This window comes from Pseudorca crassidens, chromosome 1, assembly GCF_039906515.1.
Source record: "Pseudorca crassidens isolate mPseCra1 chromosome 1, mPseCra1.hap1, whole genome shotgun sequence".
NCBI classification, from domain to species: Eukaryota; Metazoa; Chordata; class Mammalia; order Artiodactyla; family Delphinidae; genus Pseudorca; species Pseudorca crassidens.
The window spans coordinates 11843495-11869066 of NC_090296.1; the positions used below are offsets into that span (position 1 = coordinate 11843495).

Consider the following 25572-nt stretch of genomic DNA (forward strand, 5'->3'; position numbering starts at 1 on the left):
GGTTAGGGCACAACAAATAGTCAAAGTAGATCTAAAGTGCCATGTACAATATAGGGGTAGGGAAGTAAGAAGTACAAACTAGTAGGTATAAAATAAGCTACAAGGACATATGTACAACATGGGGAATATAGCCAATATTTTTAATAACTATAAATGGGGTATAACTTTTAAAAATTGTGAATCACTGTATTGTACACCTGTAACTTATATAATATTGTACATCAACTATACATCAATAAAAAATAAAAATTTTTTGAAAACAAAACCAAAAAGGAGAACCATGTAGGAAAGTTGCTAACCCTGAGACACAGAATCAGCTATCATGCTGTTAGAGAAACTCAAACTACGGAATGACCTAAATCAAGATATATAAAGCCCAAGTAATGAGATAATTTCTACCCTTGTACTTATTTTTTCTGTAGTACCTGCCTTAACATAAAACTCTAGACATTTTCATACAGTTTTCCCTGACTGGTTATTTTTTGATTCCAATGTTGTTGACCTCTGGCATAGTCTGTGAACCTCTCTTTTAGTAGCAGTAGTAGTAGTAGTAGTAGTAGTAGTAGTAGTAGTAGTAGTAGTAGTATTTAACCCTTCTAAAGCACCTATTATGTGCCTGGAACTGCTCTAAGCACTTCGCAAAGTATTAACTCTCTTAATCCTCCCATACCCTATAAGGTAGGCCCTATTATTATCCCCATTTACAGATGAAGAAACTGAGGCACAGAAAAATCAAGCAAGTTGCCCATAGTTATATTAGTGGTTCAGGAGCTTTTTCTTTTTTTTTTTTAACATCTTTCTTGGAGTATAATTGCTTTACAATGGTGTGTTAGTTTCTGCTTTATAACAAAGTGAATCAGTTATACATATACATATGTCCCCATATCTCTTCCCCTTTGCATCTCCCTCCCTCCCACCCTCATCGGGAGCTTTTTTAATCTCAGGAACTCCTTAGAGATTATTGATGTCTCTAAAGAGCTTCTGTTTATGTAGGTTATAACTATTAATATTTACTATATTAGAAATACTTAAATATTTAAAATATTTATTAATTCACTTAAAAATAGCAATAACAAGCCCATCACATACTAACATAAACAACATTTTTATGAAATATAAATATATATTTTTTAAATAGTGAGATGAGTGGCATTGTTTTACATTTTTAAATCTCTTTACTGTCAGGCTTAATAGAAGACTAAACTACCTGAAAAAAATAAAAAATAAAAATAAACTACCTGGATTCCACATCTGTTTTTGTGTTCAATCTGTTGTGATGTTCCATGTCATGTAACCTCTGGAAAATTCCACCATACGCTCTCCAGAGAATGAGTGAAAAAGTCAAATATCTTAGTGTTATTATGAAAAGAATTTTTATTTAATTGTGTGTTTTTAATGAAAATAACGGTGACATTGTGGGCCCCCTAAAAGGGTCTAGGGGACTCCGAAATCCCCATAGTTTGAGCACCTGTGTGTTACATGAGTCCTGTAAGAACTGATTTAATACAGCCTATCCCCACTTCCTGGCCACTGTTGATTGGTTTGAAGTTTGGCTCCTGACTCAAATATTGGGCCAAAGCGCCCCTCTCCAGGGATGTTATGCTTGGGATCAGCAGCCTGAAACTCAGACTCTTTTATTCAATGAATGGTCTAACTTGGGAGCCATGTTGTTTTTCGACCCACGGAGAAAGCCCTTCAACAGTGAGTTAATAACCAAGCCAAGCTGTTGAAAGCAGCAGAGGTAAGCAACAGAAGGCACATCCTGACCAAGTTCAAATCCCTGGTTCTCACTGTTCCTGAAGCTCTGATACTTTCCTGTCCTTGAGTTCTGGGCCACTCTTTATTTTCTCTATGATAAATCCTGCTTTGGGCTTAAACTAATCGGAGCTGGATTTCTATCACTTGCAACCCAAAGAGTCTTAACAAATGCTCTGTTAGTCAAGTCTTTTTTTTCCTCAGATTTTCCCCCACTTTTTAATAAAAAAGTCAACAAAAATGCTGAAGTAAGCTAAGAAAGAGCTCTGTAAGAGACAAGCCTGGCTGAACTAATCCGAATCATGAAAAGTTTAGACTGGCGTGCAGCTGATGTGAGAATCAAGCATCTTAGGTCTTTCTCTGTGAAAAAAAACCTTAAATTACTTTTGACAGTGTCAGTAAATCTGACTCCAAATTCAGCCACAACGCAATTAAGCTCCCTGCCGGCCCACCCCTACCTCAGGAGGTGGCACTTTTAGCTTCTCAAATTACAGGTACAAACAAATTTCCTCCTTTGATATCTCCAAGTCACAAGAGACTAGCACTGTTGACTTAAACCTCTCCAATTTTCAATAAAGGGCTTAGTGAGCCCCGGATTCAATATATTCTCAGTGACCTACAATGTGGAACCTTCCTGCTATAGTTATATAAAAGGGCTTGATTAGAGCTATAGCCTAGAGATCAGGTTTTTGAGCTCTGTGTATACAATGAAAAAGAAAGGCACACTCGCCCACTTCTTTTTTTTTTTTTTTTTTTTTTTGCGGCACGCGGGCCTCTCACTGTTGTGGCCTCTCCTGTTGCGGAGCACAGGCTCCGGACGCGCAGGCTCAGGGGCCATGGCTCACTGGCCTAGCCGCTCCGCGGCATGTGGGATCTTCCCGGACCGGGGCACGAACCCATGTCCCCTGCATCGGCAGGCGGACTCTCAACCGCTGCGCCACCAGGGAAGCCCAACCCACTTCTTTTTAATGAGATTTTTATAAATGTTCATGCTCTAAATGAACTGGTGTTAGGGTTCTAGAAAATTATATAATGTACTAAGACTGAAGTACCTCAGGCTCAAACATCTTCAATTCTCTCCTCTCTAGAAAAAACTTTTAATTGCTGTTCCAGGACCGAAGGTCTTCGAGGAATGCAGTGCCTCTCTCTGGGTCTGTTTGTGTCTATCTACAATTGCATGACCTCAAAGAGAAACTCAAGATAAGAAAGCGGCAAGAGCAGAGAGCTGCAAGGTGGGAAAAACACTGAGAGTTATGCAACTGGTAACATCAGTAACACACTTCTGAATTGAAAGCACAATGCTAATATAAGATCCAACAAAAGCTGCCATCCGTTATTACAAAGAATCCTGAGAAACAATTGCCCTTCTGCACTTCAAAGGATAATCTTGGTGTTCCAAGTTCACTCTTTTTAAATTTGTACATTATTTTTTTAATAGAGTCTTTCTTCAAAAAAAAATTATAAGCGATGAAAAGTTTTAGTTTTCTTACATCTCTTTTTCGTTTTTAAATCCGACATTCTTCTTCCTCTCCTGAGGCACACCCAGATATTCTTCAATGGATTTCTGTTATGCTGGAGTGGAGAGATTGTCAGTTGGAGCCAATAGATCAAAGGTCAGACCTCAGCACTATCCTTTACTAGCTGCATAGCTTTAGACAAATAAAGTAAGTATGATAATACTTCTCTTAGAATGCTGATATGGAGGAAATAGAATTTTCCTTTTCTTCATGATTTCAAAAACTCAGCTTCTATATTGTATTTCCAGAAAGATGAGCCTAGGGAGAGGCTTTGGTGGATCGTTACGTATGGTAGAAAAATGAAGGATCAGATTGGAGTAACAGAAAATGGGGTGACATTCACTGATGGAGGAAGCAGGGAGTGGAAGAACAGAACACCTGATTGCAAGTGACAGAAATGTACTGCTTTTATCCACCTCCAACGAGTTTAAGGTGAAAAAAGGGGAGTTAGGCAACTTAATGGCTCATAAAAACTGAAAGACCAAGGTTAGATTGGTTTAGGGCACAGCTATGCCCAGGAGTTCAAATGATGTCAGGGCTTCCACTTTTCTCAATTTCTGTTTCTTTCTGCTTGTGGTCCCCATTCTCTCCTATTGCTCATGTCTTTCTCCTTATAGCTAAGGAAGACAATTTACATTGTCCTTTAAGGTCATAATTCCAGAGATATAGATTAAGAAGAAACATCTCCTAGGAGAGCCTGCCAGAAATTTCCAGAATAGATTCTCACTGGCTGGCTTGTGTCACATGCCCACCCAGATCTGTCTGACTCTAGAACCCATACTCTTCACTGCTCCTGAACACTGTCTTAGCACTTTTTAAAAAAAATTATTTTTTAGTCTGTCTTCCTATTGGAGTCTAAGCTCCTCGAGGGCAAAGAATCATTTATTTTTTACCCTGAGCATCTAGCATTGTGCTTGGCACATGGTATTGGATGCTTTAAAAAAATATGTGTAGGACTGAACTGAAATAGACAAATCTAAACTCTGACATATGATGTGTAAACCAAGTTAATTCAGTATCTAGTAAGTACACCTAAGTGGTATGATAAGAAAACACAAGGTATATGACTTAAAGGGTGGGAAAAAATCATGGAACACTTACGCATGATTTCTGTAAAGGTAAATCTTAACCGAACTAGCATACTAGAGTTCTCCTAGTGTTCAGATAGACAAAAGGACAAGGTGAAACCAGCAGACCTTATTTGGCTTTTCAAAAAGTCTTTGATAGATTTACACATCAAAAGCTTTTAGAAAAATGGGGTTACCCTCGGATTTTAGAATGATATTGTTAGTATTGTTTTAATTTTTTTTGTTATATTGTCTCTAGGAAACAGAATCAAAATCAAGCAGTGAAAGTTAGGAATAAATGAGAAAGTGTAAATAGTGGAGACCGATCTTATTTCATGTTTAATAAGTTATCAAGAGGTGGTTTGGATAACGGAATTTTTAGTTTGCATATAACAGCTCTTTCAGTTAATGCAGTATTTAGCTGAAGACAAAGGCAAAATAATAGAAATAATGGTATACGTGCCTTGAATTTAGATAAGATTCAATTGTGCATTTAGGGGGAAGTATAACAGTATAGGGGAATTGGAGGTGGGCACACAGAGCCAAACCTTTGTTCAAACTAGATGGGCCTATTTCCCTTGCATTTTTTCACTTTTCCATGCACTTCTTGTCTCCTGTCCACACATGTGCTCAGCTGAAGAGACCCTTACCAGCTAGAAGGGTCCTTTTTTTTGGACAAGGGAATACTACAATCTCTGCTACAATCTCCAAACCTTCGAGGATTGGGGTTGGGGAGAGATGTGTGGGGTGAAAGGGGGAAAAATGAAATAACACAAATTGGAAAGAAATAATCTTTCCAATGAAGTAAGGAGGTGATGAATGAGCACAAGAAAGATACATCAAATCTGAAGGAAGTCCAGAGAAAAGTAACGATCATATTTAAAGAGATAAAATACTTCCATTGAAGGATGTTAAAAAAAAAAAAACTTAAATATTCCAACCAAATGCAAAACGTATAAAATAATAAAGGACAAAGAGATGGTTAAAAACATCACAAAATTGGAAATTGCTCTTATTCTTTTAAGCTTAGAGATGGTTTGAGAGCAACCAAAAGACTTGGTGGCATGACTTGGAAAACTTGTTTCTCAAAGGGTGGGGAGAGACTGAAAATGAAAATACTTTAAAGGCAGTTTTAAATAAATTCCCAGAGGACAAATACAGGATGTATTGCTAGGGCCTGTCATAGAACTGTGAGAGATAATGTGTCTGATGACCAGGGTCAGAATGTCTGGGTTCTAGTCTCGTCTTGCCTACTTACTAATGCTGCATGTGCGCCCCGGGGCAAACGACTTAGTATTTTTGAGCCTATTTCCTTAGCTGTAAAAGGGCGATAATAATACCCGTCCTGACTACCTCAAAGGGCGGTTTTGGTGTTCAAAGAAAGCCATGCATTTACCAGTGTTTTGCGAACTGTAAGGTGCTCCATAAACATAAGTGTTTTTGTTAGTGCATCGCTGAACTTACTGCAAACTCCCAGACAAGGGGCATCTAGGGAGAGCGATTTGGCTCTCCCACGCGGCGACTGTGTTTTCATCAATCCTTATCCCACGTTTATGGGGGTATCTTGCTGAGGAAAACTTTTCGGTGCCTGATGAAAAAAACAAACAAATCCACTATACAACTAGCAAGGTGGTGTCTGTAAAAGTACCATACAGACAGGGCTTAAGATAAACTGCCAAGAAAACGCCAAGACTGTCAAAAAGGACTTCTCTGTGGAAGCGCAGTCTTCGCTTTACGAAAGATGTGTCGTGAGCGATAGATCATGATGCCGGCCGCCGAATGGAAACATGAATTGGTAGAACCGGTCGTGCGGTAGCGTAGTCACTATAATTCCACTCTGACAGATTTAACGATTTGCCACAATTCCCCGGAATAAGCAAGATGCTGCAAACGAGCTTCAGACTCCGAGTGGAGAGCGGGAATAATGCGCGCGCACTCGGCTCCAACCGATCCCAGGTCCCGTGAACGCGCCTCCCCGGCCAGCCAGGGCGCGCGCGTCGCCGCCGGCCCACGTGACCCCGGGCGCGGCGGCGGCGGCGGCGGGGACTGGCGGGGGCTCGGGCCGGCTCCGCAGCGCCGCGCAGGCGCCCCAGGCCTGCGCCGAGCCAAGCCCCTCCTGCTCGCTCCAGGCGTCAAAATGGCGGCGAGAGAAACCTGGAGAAGCCCCGGAGCCTGAGCCACTGACAGGAGCTGAGACGGGAGGTGGCGGCGGCGACGGCAGGAGGAGGATGGCCGGGGGCGCTGGCGCCGGTGCGGACGGCGGTGCAGGCGGCGGCGGCGGGGGCGACGGCCGCGGTCCCAGCGGCGGCAGCAGCAGCAGCGGCGGGAGGAGCCTCCGGGGTGAGTGTCCCTCGATGTCTCTGAGGCTGTGAGCCGAGGCTGTTACCGGCGCGGTGCTGGGCGTCCCGACGAGGAAGGGGCTGTGCGGGGGCCGTGGGGGCGCAGGGCTGGGGCCCGGCCGCCGCGGGGGGCGCGGGGCCGGGGAAGGGTCACTGGTCCGTCTGGGGCTGAGGCGGCGGTGGCAGGCTGACCGGTCCCGGTGCGCTCAGCGGGGCGGGCTGGGCAGTGCGCAGCCGTCCCGGGGGCAGAGGCGCGAGGTGTGGCGCTTGGGGCGGGGAGAGCGGCCCGAGGTGGCCGCGGCGGCGGCTCGGCCGGCTCCAGTCTCGGGGCTACGAGGGGCGGGACTCGTCGCTCCCAGGACGCCGGGAAACCGCTCCCGAGACTCGGGCGCGTGTTTACCCGGCTGCGGGGCTGTGACCGCCCCGGGGTGGGCGTGAGAGCTGCCGTCCGGAATCAGGGGTCGAGGAGTGCAGGCCTGTGTACGGCTGCTCCCCGGGGGAGAAGTTAGATTGTCCGGGTAAGTTACTGTTTCGGGATCAAACTGGAATTGCGCTTTGACAGGTTGGGAGAGAGACAATACGGAGTCGTTGGTAAAGAATCCTGTGCTTGGAGTGCTTGAAAGGCTAAAAGCGTGCATTTTTCAGTGTCTCATCATTTGCACAGCTGTTTATTAGCCTTACCCCGAAGATGAGAACTTTCTCACCGTTTGGGGGGAGGAAGCCCTGAGTGTTGTTTCTGCTTTGAACTACAATAGCACCTCTTCACATACCAGCACAGATAATAAGTACTCTGGATTAGGCCTAATTCGCAGAAGCAGTCTTAGTTTTACCAGAGAACTGTTTCCTCTGCTAAAACATCTTACTGTAATGAGGAAATAGGCATTTTTACAGAATTACTTCGTTTTTTCAAGTAGCAGAATCTTTTGTCTCTGAATAGCATCCATTTCTTTTAGATTGCTGAAATCAATTACTTTTTCCCGGAAATGTGAAAGAAAGATTTGAAATTGCAAGAATCATACATGTTAATGGCAGCTGTGATTAAACTTGTCCTGGAATTTTGAAGTCAGAAAAACCTTTAACGATATGATGTGACTTGTTTTAGAACTGGGAAACTAGGCCCAGGGAGATGAGTGACTCGCTGTGGGTTCTGCAGCTGGCGAGGGATTGGACCAAAACTAGGATCTAGGCCTCTCTCCGCCCTATTTAGAGAGCTCTTTTCACTACACTCCTGAGCCTCGTATTCTTCATTGATTGCATTCTTCACCACCATCCTCATTCCTGGGTCTTTGTACAATGTAGTTGAAAGGAGAAATCAGAGAGAGCGCCTCACTCTGATTCTTGACAGTTACTGTCAGTTACCACAAGTAACTCATGAAGATTCTTCTCCCTGACCTGAATTTAATAAAAAACCAACTGACATTTCATTTAGAGTTTTCATAGGTCTGTGACTGACTATATTTCTGTCCAGTTGTAGCATTGCTTATTTATGCATGCATTCAGTAAAACCAGTATTCTGTCCCACAAAACCTAACTACTATATTGTTTTGTTCCTCATTACCAGCATTTAAACAGGTTCTTTGTATCAGGCTCTAATTTTAGGATTTAAAGCACCTGTGTTGTGTTTGCCGGGTTGTACCACCTGGTTTCCACATAGCTACTTGAGTCACAGCACCTTTCTGTGTTGTGTGTCACAGGCTAACCTTCAGAAGTAGTCATGTCAAATGCTTCTGATTTCATATTCTAGTCATTGAAACTCACACACCAGAGTTGTACCTTGTGTTCAGTTACACAGGTGATTATTGAAGATCTGCTTTGTATTTTGCAATACTAGGAGCTACTGGAGAAAGAAACAAGTGAAATATGTAGACTTTGCCCTCAGAAAAGATAAGATGTACCCCTCTGAGCCTAGAAAACAATCTATCAATACAAAGTATGCTGTACGGGCTTCCCTGGTGGCGCAGTGGTTGAGAGTCCGCTTGCCATTGCAGGGGACGCGGATTCGTGCCCCGGTCCGGGAGGATCCCACACGCCGCAGAGCGGCTGGGCCTGTGAGCCATGGCCGCTGAGCCTGCGCGTCCGGAGCCTGCGCTCCGCAACGGGAGAGGACACAGCAGTGAGAGGCCCGCGTACCAAAAAAAATAAAACGAAGTATGCTGTACGTGTTCTGGTTAGAGGGAGATGAGTGAGGCCTCAGGAGTCTAAATAACTTCCTGGAACACTTGGGACTTGAGCTAGCTTCTGTGAGGGTTTAGATTTACAGAGAGATTGGAGCAGTTACTTTGTGAGGGAAAAGCAAGAGTGTAATGTGGAGATTAGCTTTGGGGGAGGGGAATAGAGAGGGAAACTAGGATGAGCTGACAACTGAATTTCCTTGGGAAGACATTAGACAGTTGAAAGGATATGTTTGTAGAAGAGTTTGAGTACTGGATTGAGATTTGGATTTTTATCCTCTTGTGCAAGATATGGGGAGACTTTGAAAGTTTGGAGGCCACACATTAATATGTTAAAACTGCCAAGACGCACCTGTCAGTGATCTGTTGGTTGAGTTAGAATGAGGAGAGAGTGGAATGAACCAGGGACAGTAGTAGCTATTGCAGTTACCTGGGTATGAAGAGATGAGATCCTACACTAAGATAGAGTCACTAGGAAAGATGCATAGCAGGTATCTTTTTTGTTGTTGCTGTTTTTATTGTGGTAAAATATACATAACAAAATTTGCCATTTTAACCAGTTTTAAGTGTACAGTTCTGTGGCATTAAGTGTATTTCACATTGTTGTGCAACCATTATCACCATCCATCTCTAGAACTCCATTCATCTTCTGCAGCTGAAACTCTATACCCTGTAAACACTAAGTCCCCACTTCCCTTTACTCTTAGCCCCTGACAACCACTATGCTGCTTTCTGTCTCTACGAATTTGATTACTCTAGGTATTTCATGTAAGTAGAATCATACAATGTTTGTCCTCTTGTGACTGGCTTATTTCACTTAGCATAATGTTCATCCATGTTGTAGCATTTGTCAGAATTTCCTTCATTTTTAAGGCTGAATAATAGTCCATTGTATGTATATACTGCATTTTGTTCATCCATTTATCTGTCAGTTGATACTTCATATGCTTCCACTTTTGGCTTTTGGAATAATGTTGCCATGAACATAGGTGTGCTCATATCTGTTTGAGTCCCTGCTTTCATTTCATTTGGGTATATATCCAGAAAATTTTACATTCCCACGAGCATGCGTCAGGGTTCCAGTTTCTCCACATCCTCACCAACACTTGTTGTTTTTATTATTTTGATAACAGTCATCCTAATGGGCGTGAAGTGATATCTCATTGTGGTTTTCACTTGCATTTCTCTAAAGATTAGTGATATTAGCATCTCTAAAGCTTATCAGCCTTTTGTATATCTTCTTTGGAGAAATAATCTATTTAAGTTTTTTGCCTATTTTTTAATTTAGTTGGTTTTCTTTGTTGTTGTTGAGTTGTAGGTGCTCTTTATGTATTCTGGATACCAATCCCTTATCAGATAGATGATTTGCAAATATTTTTGTCATTCCACGCATTGCCTTTTCACTCTGTCGAGTGTACTTTGATGCACAAAATGTTTTTTTGGTAAGTTTTTAATTTTAATGAAGTCCAACTGATCTAGTTTTTCTCTTGTTGCTTATACTTTTGGTGTACATCTGAGAAATTATTGCCAAATCCAGTGTCATGAAGCTTTTCCCCTTTAAAACTCTTCTAAGAGTTTTCCCCTCAAAAAAACTCTTATGTTTAGGTCTCTGCATGTGGATATCCACTTTTTCCAATGCCATTTGTTGAAAAGACTATCTTTTTTCCATTGAATGGTCTGCCCATCTTTGTTGAAAATCACTTGACCATACATTCGAGGGTTTATTTCTGAAATCTATTGGTCCGTAAGTCTGTCTTTGTGCTGTCACCGTACTGTTTTGATTACTCTAGCTTTATAGTAGTTTTGAAATCAGAAGTGTGAGGCCTCCAACATTGTTCATTTTCCAAATTGTTTTGGCTCTTTGGGGTCCCTTGAGATTCCATATGAATTTTAGATAGATTTTTCTATTTCTGCAAAATATGTCATTGGGATTTTTTTGATAGGGATTGCATTGAATCTGTAGATTGTTTGGAGTAGTGTTGACATCTCTTCCGGTCTTCCAGTCCGTAAACACCAGATGTCTTTCCATTTATTTGTGTTTAATTTCTTCCCACAACATTTTGTAGTTTTCAGTGTAAAAATCTTTCATCTCCTTGGTTAAGTTTACTCCTGAATATTTTATTCTTTTTGGTACTATTGTAAACGTGATCGATTTCTTAATTTCCTTTGCGGATTGTTCATTGTTAGTGTATAAACACAACTCATTTTTGTGTGTTGATTTTGTATCCTGCAACTTTACTGAGCTCATTTATTTTAATCGTGTGTGTGTGTGTATGTGTGTGTGTGTGTGTGTGTGTGTAATCTTTAGAGTTTTCTACATATAAGGTAAGGTTGTTTTCTAACAAAGATAATTTTATGTCTTCTTTTCCAGTTTGAATGACTTTTCTTTCTTTTTCTTGCCTAATTGCTCTGGCTAGGACTTCCAGTACCGTATTGAATAGAAATGGTGAAAATGCACATCCTTGTCTTGTTCCTCATCTTAGAGGGAAAGCTTTCAGTCTTTGACCATTAAGTATGATGTTAGCTGTGGATTTTCCATACATAACCTTTATTATGTTGAGCTAGTTTCCTTATATTCCTGGTTTGTTGAATGTTTTAGCAGGTATGTTTTAAGAAAAAAATTCAGTTATGGGTACGGAGTTTCTACTTGGTGAAAGAAGATTCTTGTGTCATTGGTGGAATGTTATTGTCAGGTTGTTTTTTTTAAGCATCATCTTTGTACATTTGCAGTTATGTTCTGGCTGAAAAAAATACTGCTATAGTTATTCAGTGGAGAAGACTGACACTAATCAAATAATCATACAAAATATGCCTGAGTAACTATAGTACTGTTTTGCTTCCAGCTGTATTCCCAGCAGCTAGCATAGTGCCAGGCACATAGGTGCTCACTAAAGTTATTAATTGAATTTAAAAGCAGAAGACTAAGATTTAACCCAATAAGCTAAAAAATACATTGTTTATAATTTTTATAGAAAGTGTTTATTCTGTTTTAAACCACCTTCCCTCTTAACCCAGTCTTGGTACAGTGGTAATAAAACAAAATCAGACTTCTCCACTCTAAAAAGAAACAGGCAAGTGACTTTTTCTAAAACAATTATCTTTTTTAAGATGAGACAACATTTTTCTTTTTAAGTTGATGATAATGGAAGTTGGTTATCAGAATCCAAAATTTCAAAGGGAAGCATAGTTTAAAGGAAACTTTTCATGTAGCTACTAACTTCAGATTTATATTGAAATTCAAACATTCAGTACCTAGTTTATTTACAAAACAAGTTCAAAAATTTTTAATGCAAGCTTCAGTTCTTTTAATTTTTAAAATTTTGACAGTCTAAATTTTTTCTTTTCTTTTTTTTTTTTTTTGTGGTACACGGGCCTCTCACTGTTGTGGCCTCTCCCATTGCGGAGCACAGGCTCCGGACGCGCAGGCTCAGCCGCCATGGCTCATGGGCCTAGCCGCTCCGCGGCATGTGGGATCCTCCCGGACTGGGACACAAACCCGTGTCCCCCGCATCGGCAGGCAGACTCCCAACCACTGCGCCACCAGGGAAGACCAGGCAGTCTGAATTTGACATTGCAAGTTGAGTCTTTCACAGCATCCTTACTATCTCAGATAATGTAGAAACTTCAAAAACATATAATGTACTAAGTTTTATAAATTGACATTAAATCCATATAATGAACATTATGTTAAATTTGGAATAAACAGAAATCACTTTAATACAATACACAGAACATCCTTTAAATCACAAGATTCAAAAAAAATCTGCTTTTTTGAGAATTGTTGGAGTTTTTAGACATAGTTGTGATGTATTAGAACACCGGACTGGGAATCAGACCTCCATTCAGATTCTGATTACTATTTATAGTTTTGCAATCTTAAGCAATCCATTTTACCTGTCTGAGGCTTAATTTTTCCTCATCTGTAAGAGGGAAAACACACACACACACAGTGTTTTACGTAGCAGCTTTGCCACCTTGTATTTTTTTATTCCATTCTTTCCCTCCCTGTTACCACTTACTAGTCTGGACTATTTATTGAACAGCCTACCAGTGGAGTCTCTGCCATTTGTTCTCCCACTTTTCCTCTCCTTCTCTGGCTGTTCTCTATATTGCTACCACACTTTTTAAAAAATGCAATTGGAGGATGTTACTTCCCTACCTAAAAAACTTGTGTTGACTTCCCATTGTCTATTGGGTAAAGTCCAAACTCACAACAGTTTGTAGACTGTGTCTAACGTTAGATTTCCCATTACTCTAGTCATACTAAGCTGTTTCTTGTTCCTACTACTTCTGTTTTTCATGTGTTTATCCCAGTGCTTGGAGTTCTCCTGTTCTTTGTCATCCAGGAGACTCTGAGAAGATGACTCATCACCCATTTCAGCGGTAGATTTTGATTACTCCAAGCCAGTCGGCTCAAGGCATTTCCCTGTAAATTATTATTTGTCCCAGTTAGATTGAAAGGAAAGAGACATTCTATTTCTGGGGGAGAGGATTTTTTCCCCTATTGTTTGTGAGCAAGAGAACATGTGGCCCCAGTCGCCACTGGCAGCTGTCTTGTGACCACAGGGGATGATGAAACATGCCCTGAGGATGGCAGAACAGAGAGGTAGAACAAACGTAGGTGCATGACAACATTATTTTAGACACGTATTGTGCTGGGCCTGGGGCTTTCCCTACCGTGGGATTTCTCTTCGTGAATATATTCCTATTGTTTAAGCCAATTCTTCGGGGTTATTTGCCATCAGAAATCTGATTCTTACAGTCGTCTTTATTCTTCAAGACCCAGTTCAAAAGTTAGTTTTACTAGTAATCATACACTCGCTCCCTTAGTACTTTGGACCTTTCTTCCAGTCCTTATTTACTATATTTATCATCAGTTGCGCGTGTGTGTAACTCCTCCACGTAACTCTTTGTAGTTTGAGCCAAAGCCTGTAGGATGTAGCACAGTGTCTGGTAAACTATAGATACTCAGTGAGTTGTTAGGATGAAATAATAACATGAGTAAGTGCTTTGTAAACAATGTTTTAATAAATATGAGGTATGTTATTGAGTTTAAAACTAAAGTGAGATGGAAAAATCAATTAGGCCAGGCATGCAAAATGTTTTTTGCTTGCCCTTAATTGTTTTCTAAAAATATCCACTTAGATAAAAAGTTTGACAGTCTCTTCTAGCTACAATTCCTTAAATTTTATGAACACTCTTACCTACTTAAAACAGGAATCATGGAAGGAGCAATAATGAATTGTGTTGTTAGTGTGCAGTTTCCTTCCTTCTTTAGGGGGAGACTGAATGCCAGAAGAATTTCAAGTATAGTGTCTTTTTTTCCCTATATTCTGAAATTATACTTATTTAATTTGTTTTATCTGGAATTTACTTGTGAGTTGTTCTTTGGAGAAAAATTCCATAACATGCTTCATAAGACTTAATTATGCTTGTCTTCAGACTTTGCCAAAATATTTCTTGCTTGCTTGAGACTAGACATGAGAATTTTCTGGTTAGGAAAAAAGCTTTGAGGCAGAACTAGATGAGTTTGTAGTGAATGTTAGTAATAGCTTATGACAGAGAAATCTCATTATAGCCTTAATTATGAAGTCATAGTTCTGTCACATGCTTCAACGGTAAAGTCTGACAAGGGAGGAAGGATAGGGAAGGAGAGTTAAAATTCCCAACTTGGTGTACCTCACCATTTGTTGGCTTCAGTCAAATAAAACTTTGACATAGTAATTTGTAGTTATTTTTAAAACAAGGTAAGGAGGAATACACTACACATTAGAAATTGTAAAATCATCTGTTGGACTGAGTATGAAAAGACAGATCCGTCTATGAAGAACAGCCTTCTTGTTTTGACGTCTAGTTGTTTGTTCCCTTGGTACCTTAGTTTCCACATCTGTAAAATGAACAGTATCACCCTCTTTAGGGTTCTTTGATTAATTAAGATGATCTATGTGAAAACACAATATAGTGTTCTGAGGATAGACGCTCAGGCATTCCTTTTTTTTTTTTTAAACAGAGATTATTTTATTTTTTAAAAAATATTTATTTATTTGGCTGCACCGGGTCTTCCTTGTGGCACGTGGGATCTTTAGTTGCGGCACACAGGATCTTTAGTTGCGGCATGCGGGATCTAGTTCCCTGACCAGGGATCAAACCTGGGCCCCCTGCGTTGGGAGCGTGGAGTCTTAACCTCTGGACCACCTTGGGAAGTCCCTCAGGTGTTCCTTTTAATATTGAGCTGCATGAGCCACTTGTATATTTTGGAGATTAATCCTTTGTCAGTTGCTTCGTTTGCAAATATTTTCTCCCATTCTGATGCTTGTCTTTTTGTCTTGTTTATGGTTTCCTTTGCTTTGCAAAAGCTTTTAAGTTTCATTAGGTGCCATTTGTTTATTTTTGTTTTTATTTCCATTTCTGTAGGAGGTGATTCAAAAAGGATCTTGCTGTGATTTATGTCATAGAGTGTTTTGCCTATGTTTTCCTCTAAGAGTTTTATAGTGTCTGGCCTTGCGTTAGGTCTTTAATCCATTTTGAGTTTATTTTTGTGTATGGTGTTAAGAAGTGTTCTAATTTCATTCTTTTACATGTAGCTGTCCAGTTTTCCCAGCACGGACTTATTAATTCTTGAATGAGAAAAAGTCTGTCAGTTTGTGTGTGTATGTGTATGTGTGTGTGTTTAAGTAACAAAAACTCTCTAGAATAAAGTTCAAACTCCCTTTCATGGATCATATGGCTTTTTGTTATCTAGGCTCTGCTGCTTCTCTGGGCTCATACCTTATTACTGCCAAATACCTCCCGGTTACACTCTGCATGTAGAATTGCTTTAATTTCCTTAGTGAGCCAGGTTTTGTTCTTTCCTTGGGCCTTCACATAGTCAGATTCCTCTGCCTTTTAGAGCATTATTTTGTCATCCCAAACCCTCTCCACCATTACCTTCACCAAGAAAAAAGTTCACACTTATTGTCAGTCTTAGATCTTATCTCAGATGTCACTTTCTCAACAGCCCCATAAGGTAAATACTTTTAAATATTATCATCAGATACAGAAAAGATAAACAATTTGACCAAGATCACAAAGCTTATGAAATGGCAGATCTGGATCCAAACCTAGACAGTTTGGCCCTAGAGTTCATCTTCACTAATCTGTGCTTCCTCTACATTGTAACGGCCTATTTATCTGCCTGTCCCTAAGTAATTTAAAAGCAAAAATTATGTCTATCTAGTTCATTGTTATATCCTCATGTGCCTATTATCAGCACATAGTAGGTGCTCAGAAAATGTTTAAATGAGTGACTGTCTCTTATTTGAGAGCAGAATTTGTGGTTAAACTCCTCTTAGTACCTTTCACATAATACATGTAAGTAAATAGTCTTTTCATGCTTATGATACAAAGTGAAATTTATATGATCAGGTTCATTGTGGCTTTGAAATATATTGCACTTTGTAACCAAAGATAGTTACAGCCCCATTTTTATAATCACTGTTAACTCATTTTATCCTTTTCTAGCAATGTTACTTGGCATCTTAAACTGGTGCTTTTGTAGGCTTCCTTTTCACATGGTATCCCTATGAACTGTTAAAATACAGATTATTTGTAACTCATTTCTAAATGGTACATAGGAGATTTTACAAAATAAAATTACACTAGTATATGCACTCTGATCATTTATATCTATTAACCTTTTAATGGACGTGATTGCCGTACATATATGGAACTTAGAAAAAAATAGAAGCACCCACATTTTAAACCTTGATGGTATCCCAAAAGATGAATGGTTTATCTATATAGAATAGTCACAGGGTAAATAATGATTTAAGACATGCACATTGTCGTTCATGTTGATGGGAGAAATTGGAATGTTGTATTTCAATACACTTTTCAAATAAGTAATGCCTGAAGCTGCTTCCAGGTTCATGCTCTAATCAGGGTCAGTAGGTTAGAGAACCAGAAAAGTCTTCCTCCTGCATGAATGTTCTCACTTTACCAAAGACTTTGCTTCTTTGGTTAATCATTCTCTCTTCCGTATCCCCTATGCTCTGGTACAGGGTTTCTCAACTTTGACACTACTGACATGTTGGGTCAGATAATTCTTTGTTGTGGGGCGCTGTCCTGTACTTGCAAAATGTTTAGCAGCATCCGCAGCCTCTACTCACTAGGTTCCGGTAGTACCCTTCTTCACTCCTAGTTACGGCAACCAAAAATGTCTCCAGGCATTGCCAAATGTCTCCAGGGGAGCAGAGTCACCCAGTTGAAAACTGATGCTTTACTGCATCATCCCTACTCATTTGTTACAATATCTCCCTCTCTTTCATACACACACCTTTCCAGACTTTCACATCCTCTCTAATACTGCCTCATTTCTTGGCACCTTTTGCAGTCTTTTTTGAAAAGAGTTATAAAACATCTCACTCCAGTTTTACTTCCGGTTCAGTTTCCTCTCTTCAGTTCTGTGAAACCACATTTTTCTGGTTTTCCTTTACATCTGTGGCTGCTCCATTTTGGTCTCCTTTATCAGCTCTACTCACTGGACAATGGCATAATTTCTGCTTCTTTCTTACTTTTTCTTATCTCGTCAACTCCTGCCTTTCTTGCCTCATTTCTTTGTATGTTGTCCCTCATATACCTATTAATTCTTAAGCTGTTCTCTCTGTTGAAATGCCCTTACCTATGTTTCTCCCTATTTAAATTCTAATATCCTTCAAGAACCAAAGCAGATGTCATCTTTCCATGAAAGCCTTTTGTAATCACTAAAGCCTTTTCTAGTCCTCTAACGTCCATGCCATGTTCCTGTTCTTTCTCTCTGTCTTCCACTTGCAGCTTTGTGTTATTTATGTATTGGAATATGTCCTGCACTAGACACTAAGCTCATCTTTGTATCCCTGACATTACCTGGCTAAGTGCCCTGCACATAGTTGGTGTTTAGATAGTTGTTGCAGCAATGATGAGGAGGTAGCAGTAGAGTGGAAAGGATTTAGTAAAAACAGTAATGACCTGAAAGGTTGTTAAAAGTAGGAGAAAAAGAAGAAAACTGAAGAAAATTTAAAACTGCTCATGGAATTCTTTACATTCTCTCCTTTCATGGTTTCTTTGATATGGGCCTTTTCTGGTTTCATTCTCCATTTCTAAGCACCTTATTTATTAAGGACCCGTTATGAGCCAGGCACTCTTCAAGATACTTGGAATACAGTAACTGGAAAAGGAAACTGTCCCAGTACTGTAGGAACTTAGTCTCTTTGAGGATGTAGAAATCTTAACAATTAATTGCCCCTACAGAGTGGTAAGTACTGAAATTGAAGTGTATCCAAAACTTTCTGGTAGCACAGAGGAAAGGGGTGACTTCTCAATTTGAAATAAACCTCATTCAGATGCCACTTCTTACATGCAACCTATTTGGGTCACTACCCAGCCTGATTAGTGTTTTCCATGCTTTCCTTTACTTTGTTCCCTTTCAGCTACCAAATTATAAGCATTTCCTGTGCCTCAGTACTTAGCCTTCCGTTCATTCTTTTATATCCTTTTCTTTAGGAAATGGATTTAGTTTTGAGGCTTCAGCTGACAAGTTTCAAAGCCATACCAGCTACAACAAAACATTTTTTTTGTTGTGAAATAATACACATGCAAAGAAGCATAGTAAACAAATTTAAGTTTAACTTATTTTTTTAACAAATTATTTTAATGCTGACACCACCATAGTCACTAAATAGAACAGTGGAAGCATGCTCAAAGCCCCACTCATGCCTCTTCTCAATCACAGCCACCTTAAAGGTCACCGCTATTCTGCTTTTTATGGTAATTGCTTCTAAGATTTAAAAAAAAAAGAAGAAGAAGAAGCCCTGTACCTGAATACCAACTAGATATTTATTCCAAAACAATATAGTTTCATTTTGGGAGACTGGGAGACAGAGGTGGAGGGAGACATTTCACACTATTCTATCTTGTTCTTGCACTGAAACCCCGAAGAACATCCCCAGGTTCACTAGGAGGACTCACCTGACAGAGCACATAGTCATACTCATGGAGATCATTTATTACAGCACAGGATACAAAACAAAATCAGCAAAGAAAAAAGACACATGAGGCTAAGTCCAAAGGAAAACAGGGGCAAGTTTCCAAGAGGTCTCTTCCGGTGGAGTCACACAGGTCACACTTAGTTCCTCCAGCACTGACTTGTGACAGCACAAGTGAAATATTGTCTACTAGGGAAGCTCATTAGAGACTCAGCACCTAGGGTTTTTACTGATGGCTGGTCACACAGGCATCTACTGCCTAACATGTATCAAAATTCCAGGCTCCCAGAAGGAAAGCAAATATGCAGCATAAACCATACTGTTTGCACAGACAGTTTAAGTACAGTGCGCTGTCCTTATCAGTTAAGGAATGGCAAAAACACGGAAAGTCCAAGTTCCCAAAGACCAACCAGGGCCAGCCTTTCAAGCAGGCCTTTCTAAGGATAGCAGTTTCAGGCCTGCTGTGGCTAACTTTTTTCTGCTTGATATTTCTCAATTCAAAATTTAAATAAATAAAAACTCAGCTTTCAAATTGTGTCATTTTCTCTTAAAATGTATCAACACTAACCCAGTGCAAACCTTCACTTTATACATCCACTACTATCATATGATTGAAAGTATGTTCTATGGAACATTGGACATGGCCTATTATTGGTCTTTCTTAAAGTTCAGGAATACTGAATTAAGCAAAGTTATACAGGTTACTTAGCTGCAGGACTCTCAGCCTTTTGCTGTGATGTGTGTGACCTGGCCTCTATCTACCTGTCTTGCCTCATCTTACATTATCTCCCTTCCCTACTTCCCCTGCGTCAGCCACCTTGGCCTTCTTGCTCTTCCTAGAATTTGCTAAACTATTGACTCTGCTGTAACTCCCCAGCATCACATCACTACTACCTCTGTCAATAAATAATATCAAGCTTTATTTATTTATTATTTGGTTGTGCTGGGTGTTGGTTGCGGTAGGCAGGCTCCCTAGTTGCGGCTCACGGGCTCCTTAGTTGTGGCATGCATGTGGGATCTAGTTCCCTGACCAGGGATTGAACCCGGGCCTGCTGCACTGGGAGCGCAGAGTCTTATCCACTGCACCACCAGGGAAGTCCCTCAAGCCTTATTTATGTTTATGTATTATTTATATTTATGTATGTGTTTAAGATCTTTCTTCTGTATGCTGTATGTGTTCTTTATGTCTTGTGGGCTTATTAATGCCAGTAAATCAACTTATTCTTTCTCATAGCACCCCATGCCTTTCATGGTATTTATCTCAGTGTATGATTTTATTTTTGTAATTACTTGCTTAAATGTCCATTTCTCTCACTTGATTGTAAGCAACATGAAAACCAAGACTATTTTGTTCACAACTATAACCTTCAACATTTGGCATAGAGCACATAATTGGTATTCAGATTCTTAATAATATAAATAATTCTACAAAACTGGGCTATAGTAAACAGTGTTTCCCAAACTAACCAAGATTTTTTTTTAAGGCTCATTTCATTGTATTTTGCAAGACTGATGTTGTGTAGAATACACTTTGGGAAACACTGATATACTTTAAAGTGTAAAATACTTTACATAGGTAAGATTTGTAGCTAGGAGTTTGTATTTATTGCATATTCTTGATTGAACCTCTGTTAGGAAGATTAATTTAGTGTTGGTGTGCTAGATGAATTAGACTGGAAGCAGAGACCAAGATTGATTTTTGTGACAATTCAAGAGAAGTAATAAATAGTGACTTAGTCTAAGTGATTTGCAGGTGGATTGGTGAACCAGTTTGATATAGAGGAGAAGGATGAGGGAAAGACACCTGCAGTTCTGACACTGGATGCCCAAGATGTCTTCAGCAAACGACATTTGAATAGATTGGAGTAATTGAGTTTCTTCTTCCGGAAAGCATCCTCCTGTTAATCTGGAAAATATATCCATCTTGTTTCCAGGCAACACCAGATAATTAAATTATCTTCATATTTAGGAATTAATAAATTTTTTTAAATTAGCATACTGAATTACTTAATAATAACTGTGCTGTAAACTCTTTAACTGTCTAATGTCAGCTTTCTGCTGTGGTTGAAGAGTGTGTTTACCTACATACTCTAATTTGGAGATGACAACAAAAATTGAGAACTTTTTTCTATTTTGTTCTAACTACTTACATAGGTATATATAAATCTGTTTTCTGATGTAAAAATGTTTACAGGAAGGAGCCTGAAACTCAGACGTTACTAAAGAAAAGACTGAAACAAGTGACTATTTAAAAAAATTAAACATTTATGACAAAAGCCATCATAGTTTTAAAAGGCTAATATGAATATTCTCCCTTGATATTTTAACATTAATATAAAAAGTGTCACAAATTAATAAAAAGAACAGCCACATAGAAGAATGGGCAAAGATTATAAAGAAACACAGAGGCTGATAAATATATTGAGATTCACTTTCACTTATAATTTTTTAAAATGAAGATTAAAATAATGAGATCATTTTTTCCTCCATCAGATTGGCAAAGATTAATAATGACCAGAGTTTTCATGTTCTCATGCAAAGTTGATAGGAATGTAAATTGGAACTTTTCTGACCAGTATATCTCCAAATTAGAAATATATATACCCATTTATCCAGTAATACTATTTCTTTTTTTTTTTTTTTGGCCGCACCTAGCGGCATGTGGGATCTTAGTTCCCCGAACAGGGATCAAACTCGTGCCCCCTGGGTTGGAAGCACAGAGTCTTAACCACTGGACCGCCAGGGAAGTCCCAGTAATATTTCTTGATATTTATTCTAATGGTATAGTTTACAGTGGTTAAAGATAGAGGTAAAAGGATTGCAGGACTGTTTATAATATTGAAAAATTGGAAATGATTTTCAATGTTTTGGTGAAATAAATTATGGCATATTTATACAGTACAGTTCTATTTAGGGGTCTTTAAAAGACAAAGTAAAATTTATATGTACATGTGTTTCTATATCCCTGGTATATTATGAAATGAAAAATTTTTTTACAGAACTCTTTGTTAAATATCCCTACTTAAAACTATTTATGTCAAAAACGCTAGAAGGGCTTCCCTGGTGGCACAGTGGTTGAGAGTCCGCCTGCCGATGCAGGGGACACGGGTTTGTGCCCCGGTCTGGGAAGATCCCACATGCCGCGGAGCGGCTGGGCCCGTGAGCCATGGCCGCTGAGCCTGTGCATCCGGAAGCGGGAGAGGCCACAACAGTGAGAGGCCCGAGTACTGCAAAAAAAAAAAAAAAAAAAATGCTAGAAAAGCAGAAATCAAATTGTTACTTGTTGTCGATGTGGGAAGGGAGGCAGATTTTAGGGAATTGCCTTTTGTCATACTCTGCTGTGTAGGTTTTTTTGTTTTTTTGTTTTTAATTTAAACAACAAAAGTATAATTCTCATAAATGAATGGGGAAACATTAAGGTTCTGGGGTGGGTAGGATAGAGAAAGTTTAACATGTATCTTGTTCTTTGTATATTATGATTTGTTCTACAATCTTTAAAATTCTTTTGAGTCAACAGTGTAACTCTCAACTTTTCAGACTCTAGTAATAGAAGGCAAAAACACTTTCGGGGAGAGAAAGAAATACAGCTAAAAATTACAGAGATGCTAAAAATTATTTTTTTCCGTATTTTCAATAAAGAAAATAAACTCATTTTAATCTTGTAAAACAGTAAAACTAAGAGGGGGGAGGGGATGTACACTGCTTGATGGTGGTGCTTTTGTACTGTCACCAAATAGTATGATTAGTTTTCTATTCAAATTAGATACCCCATCTGAAAATGTTCTTAGGAGCACAATGACTTTTCATCAGAAATTTAATAATTAAACATAAACGTTGAATAATTATTTAGGGATATAATATTCAACAAAACTAATGATCTCTTCTTTATGCAAAGGAAATGTGTGGGTATGGAGAAAAATAATTAGGTTAATAATACGGAGTCCTGTAGCTAATCATCAAATTTGGAAACAACCCCCTAAAATATTGTTCTTAAATTTAAACTAATTCACCTGCTTGATGTCTAGCAGTGAAACATCTGTAATGTGGTTCACTTTAACTTTTTGTTTTTAATGACTATTTACACTAAAAGCCATTTCTGTTCTTGGATAACCTACTTAAATATTGGTATTAATTTTACATTTAATACACATCCGAATGCATAATAGTTTTCAAGTTTAACATTAAATGTACGTTTAATTTTTATAAATGAGAAAATTTCTACATTTAAAATTATTTCGAAGAATTTAGTATCTAATTTTAATGATTCTTTCACTGGTTTTGGTTTTCTTATCCTATTTAGAATGATCATCACTAGTTTTCCCTAGTGATTATTCTAGGCTGTTCATGACTCCTTGAAGATTATCTTTTAAAAATCTTTTAAAAAACTAAGAGATAACATATTTCTGACCATGCTGAATGTGCATTTATGAAGCAGGCATTTTATTTAGGAAGTATTTTATAACTAGAAATATTAATACCAAGAATATATAGTATCAATATGAATCTGCACTGTAGCCAGAGTTCTAAGAACCCGGCTCACCTCATTTGTCTGCATTTTTCCCCTCATTTTCTAGCTTAAAAAATTTTAATGGTTACCCTTAAAAGAATATTGCATAAACTGGCGGAATGGGATGTACTTTTAAAAATATTCTTTTAAGAATATGTTTTTAATCGGAAAAAAAAGTAGCAGCAGGAGACTGACAGCTGTTTTGAATTATAATAGGTTCTATTAGAAGAAGCCCACGTGGGCTTTAATAAGATTCTCCTAAGCAGAACTCTAGCAAGTAATCTCTATTTGCAGTAACACAACTTAATTTTATAGAAAAATGCAATTTAAAATATATCTTTATTTAATATGAACAAAATGTTTTCTGACTTGCCTTTTATTGGTGGTGGGTAGGTAAGGAAAATACTATTTTTATACATGATCTTGAGCTACTAACTACAGGTGCACAACGTCTTACTTATAATTTGAAATTCTAAGAGTTCTGATAACCATTTCTTTAGGGAGACTCATTTGATGGCAAACAATGATGTGACCTGAATTCATTTGGCAACAAAACCTAACCTGAACTAACACAGCTTAGTTTAAATGTTTAATATATTTTATTGCAAAATATGGGGTAATATGACTAATCTCACTGGGTGTGTTTACATAGTATACAGTAAATGTTTCATATACCATATTACTTTCTTTTAAAAGAGAGAGCATGAGAGAGAGAGAGAGAAGGAAAAGAGTCTGAATTTTAGAATATATCTAGCCCCAAAAGTTTCTCGCTGGTAAGGAATTGTGGACTCTTAAACTGGTGTTTTAAATTGGTGATGAACATTAAATAAAATTTTTATTGGTAGGGCTTCCCTGGTGGCGCAGTGGTTTAGAGTCCGCCTGCTGATGCAGGGGAAATGGGTTCGTGCCCTGGTCTGGGAAGTTCCCACATGCCGCGGAGCGGCTGGGCCCGTGAGCCATGGCCACTGAGCCTGCGCGTGCGGAGCCTGTGCTCCGCAACGGGAGAGGCCACAACAGTGAGAGGCCTGCATACCGCAAAAAAAAAAAAAAAAAATTTTTATTGGTAGAACTAAGATTGAGAAACAGTGTAGTATGTAACACTTTATCGTTTAATTCTGTAGATAGAGTTTAATTACCAAATATGCAGGAAGAATATATGAAAAGTAGAATAAGCTTACAGATAATAGATATCAACTGTAAATTAAAACATATTACTTAAAATTAGATACTGGAGGAGAGAGAGAGGAGGAAGAAGATACTAGCTGATTTCAGTATTGCTCATAGTAGGGAGCCAGTGGATGGTAGCCAGAAAATAGGGAATTTGGGTACTATATAAAAATATTAGTAAAGTTACTTGTGGGGTAGGGAGAGACTAGGTTGGAGTAGACGGGGAGCAACTAGTCTTTGAATATATCTTATTTTGTGGTTTTGACTTTAGACTCATCTAAACATTTTACAGAATTATGTAGCAAAAGTTAATTAAAAATGCTGTGCCTAAAAATCAAAAGTGAAATAAAAGTGTACTTCCAGTTAGTGATGTAATCACCCAGAGCAAACTATTCCAAGTGACTTACATACACAGTAATTTATAGGATATCCTGAGTTGGGTATATCCTAAGGGTAAAAAAGAATTGCCAGAAAAAAAAAGATTTTCATTTATCGTAATGTTGATGATAGTGTTGACATTTTAATTCTTGGCTATTGTGTGTGTATTGTGGGATAAAATAAATGAACAATTATGTAGGCAGTGTTGAGAACAGGGTTTTGACATGTGAGAAAGGAGAAACATGTGTAAAGTTAATGAGATTAAGTAAAAACCCTCTAAACCTGAATTTGAATTGGAAGCATCAGTATACACTCAGGATGTATGTGTATCTAAATACTCATGTGTAGAAAATTCCCAAACTCTTGTGCTAAGAAGGCAGCCAGCACCCCCTAGCACCCAGACCGGGGTTTCTAAAGACCATTTTTCACTGAAAGGAATTAAGTCTCCTTTAAAGAGATGGCTGATGACAGGTCTAAGGTAAGAAAAATACAAGGTATGCCTAGAATAAGGTATAACCCTAGAAAGCAAAGAAGCTCTCAGAGACAAGTCGTGTTGTGTCGTATGATCTCAGGGACCAATTTGGATAAGCTTCCACTGTCCAGATGTGGGACAATTTGAGCCTCAATTGGGATAAATACAAATAATTGAAAGCCATCAAATATGTTTAAA

The 25572-nt window shown here is 38.9% G+C and overlaps 1 protein-coding gene and 1 long non-coding RNA gene across 4 annotated transcripts in view; one reads left to right on the plus strand and one right to left on the minus strand.

The window, feature by feature from the left end:
* Window positions 1-1025: 1025 nt before the first annotated feature.
* On the minus strand, window positions 1026-6355 carry LOC137219066 (uncharacterized). The gene is made up of 2 exons (XR_010940967.1): window positions 5736-6355; window positions 1026-3327 (listed from the first exon to the last, which is right to left on the minus strand). It is a non-coding gene; the product is annotated as an uncharacterized lncRNA (long non-coding RNA).
* A 189-nt stretch (window positions 6356-6544) lies between these two features.
* BTBD7 (BTB domain containing 7) overlaps window positions 6545-25572 on the plus strand; it is an 80903-nt gene continuing 61875 nt past the window's right edge. For 2 of the 3 annotated variants that reach the window (XM_067727106.1, XM_067727126.1), the window contains exon 1: window positions 6545-6679. The gene's annotated coding sequence lies outside the window, so the exon portion shown is untranslated. Of the gene's footprint in view, window positions 6680-7024; window positions 7197-25572 lie in introns of those variants that run through there. The other variant, XM_067727117.1, reaches the window with a different exon arrangement.